At 28.7% G+C, this 2872-nt stretch overlaps 1 long non-coding RNA gene across 1 annotated transcript; it reads right to left on the bottom strand.

Moving 5' to 3' along the window:
* Window positions 1–597: 597 nt before the first annotated feature.
* Window positions 598–2618, bottom strand: LOC113495915. The gene is made up of 2 exons (XR_003400766.1): window positions 1701–2618; window positions 598–1099 (listed from the first exon to the last, which is right to left on the bottom strand). It is a non-coding gene; the product is annotated as an uncharacterized LOC113495915 (long non-coding RNA).
* Window positions 2619–2872: the final 254 nt, after the last annotated feature.

Genomic DNA, 2872 nt, shown 5'->3' on the forward strand with positions numbered 1-2872 from the left:
TAACTAAAGGTATGAAAAAAACATCAGTACTTGTTTATTTATTTATTTTATAAAAAACTTAGATACGTGTTAAATTATTACTGCAAAATATTAATAATAATATTGTCTTAATGACCTTATTTTCCGAAAAAATAATACTATGCGCAACTCTACAGAAATTAGTTAAATAAAATAAAATTCTAACTAATATAACATTAATTTCCTAGACCTCCTGCTCTTAATTTCACTATCGTTATTGAACCTGCTGCTTGGCTCTTTGCTTTTTCCGAAGTCTATACTCTCTGGCACGCTCTGCATCTGTTTTTCTATGTCTTTTTATATGATTCCCTATTGGAGTATTTGTTTTTATCCCAGGTCTACACTCTTGCTTTCTTTCTGCAACTGTTTTTGGGTAACCACGATGGATTGAAGAAAGATCACTCATTGCTTGAGTTTTATTACCACAGACATGGCATGTTGTAGTTATTGAGGCACTGAGTTGTGAAAAATGCTGATGACGGACATCAACTTGTGCCGTTGTTAAATCTTAAAAAAATATATAATTACTTTTATATTTCATGGTAATTAATTGATGTTTATTAAATTGACAGTCTACTATCTAAAAAAAACAATCATTTACAATATTTATTTAAAATTTATTGTACAAAAGGCACTTATTTCTTATCTTTACACCTGGTACAACAGCTTAAATACAATTTAATAACTTCTTTGGAGACATTACAATACTTTGATTTTATTTCAGTATCCATTAAATCTTTATTTGCATGCTTAAACAATAGATGCATAGTATGTAAAACACCAAATAACTCATCCATTGGTACATAGAACTTAATAGTAGGGTTTGATTCATTCCGAGGTTGTATCAACCTTTCTCGGTCATTGACTATCAGGATATCATAATTAGCAAGCATTTTATAGTCTTCAAAAGTCTTTCTCCATTTGTGTTTAATTTCTTTCACCTCCCTTATGAAGTCCTGGTACCTTGCAGCATCAATTAGGTAGGCACTGTTGCTTTTCTTGCGTCCCACAAGTCTATTCAATTTCTCTTTGAATTCTGCTTTCATAGGTTTGACAATATTCTCAGATAAATGCTCTAAAACTGTAAGAGAATGTTTGTGTAGTTATGATTATCTAACATGTCTTTTTTAATACTTATTATGTACAGGAAGAAGAAAATAAAACAACATTTGAGTCTGAAAAGAGTTTATTGTTGAACAGTAACTGTTTGACTAAGATATAAATATGAAGTATCTAAAAATAAAGTTGAACAGAAGTGTTACAGCTAAAAAATATCCACTTACCAAATATGTACTGTAAGGACCTTAAAATTACAAAATATAATGAAAACTAATTATGACATTAGTTCTTCACAATTATTTAATAGTAATATTTGCTTCTATTAAGATCATGGTTTTAATTTTAACATAGCTTAAACACTGGTAATATACACTAATATTTATGTAATGAAATTAATAGTTTGCAAAACTGCTTAAAATTAAGAATGCAATAGCAAATAACAAAAGTAGGTCAACATGAATTTATTTGAAACACACAACAGAAGTTAAAATGAAATTTACACGAATAATAAGCATATAAACTTTCGTTCATATATAAGATAAACTGTGGTCTACGCAAGTACAGCTAAAATAGCTTACAAGTTATAGTTTTTACAGAAATTTGTTGTTGCATGTAACACTTACCGAATCCTGGCAATAGGAACTGGACGAAACTCACCGTCAATTCAAAAAGAGAACACGAACTAATTTAAATTTTAAAAGTATTTATGGATTTACTCAAACTGTAACAACACATCGAATTCATAAACTTTTGTAACTCGGTAAAATTTTGAGGTTATGTGACATACACTAATATTAACACATAGTTTCACTTACACACTATTAGGTTTATCACAAAAGTCTCTCAGAAGCTTTACAGTAACTCTGTAATAACGGAAAGTTTATTTATTTTCACTGTTTATTTTTGTTGTTACCCGTCATCCGTCAAGCTGACTTGCCAGTGTCATCGAGTTGCGTTTCGATACACGCAGATTTACTTTCCGTTCAACCATTCAGCAATCGCGCTGCCCCAAACTTTTATTATTTATATCAACAATTTTCAATTAACACTTTTCTTGTAATAGATTACGATCAGGAATTTAAATAAAAAACAACAAATAATTACACAACTTTATTTATTCTTAAATAACACAGTTACGCTAAAAATACTGCTGTAGGTAGAGGTATATACTTGACATAACATCGGAAGAACGCAGATACAGCTGCTGCCCTAATATTTAGATATCTAATAATGCATGCAAGTGTAGTTACAACAGATTGCAATTTTTTTATAAAGAATGTAATATTCTTAAGTATTTAACTGTTAGTATGAATACATAACAATTGTTTACAATACACAACATTTTAATACATCTGTTATACAAATATTAGTTCCATATTACATTTTATTGCATTTGTGTACTATGATGTAGCAATCTCATTCACTTTAGTTATTAAATATATCTATTCTTAAAAGTTTGATTTATGACCCAAAACGAAAAGTTAATATCACACGGTAACACAAACAATTACAAAACAATACAAACACAACATATAAATAAGTTTAGTAAAAATAAATATCTATATTATGTACGAAAATAGAAAAAAACGACGATGTAATCATTTGTATAAAATTTATAGGGAAATATCTTAAAATGCTAAACTACAACAATATTGCCGAATTGTCTACAATTTTCTCTCGAACATATGAGAGTTCTATTCGAGATGCACCCAGTTTTAAACGCAATAAATCAATAACTTTACTGCTTCTTCTAGATGCAAAATAGCTACAGATTTAAGTATTTTTTTGTTTATTT

The sequence above is a fragment of the Trichoplusia ni genome, chromosome 7 (genome assembly GCF_003590095.1).
Source record: "Trichoplusia ni isolate ovarian cell line Hi5 chromosome 7, tn1, whole genome shotgun sequence".
Classification (NCBI taxonomy): domain Eukaryota; kingdom Metazoa; phylum Arthropoda; class Insecta; order Lepidoptera; family Noctuidae; genus Trichoplusia; species Trichoplusia ni.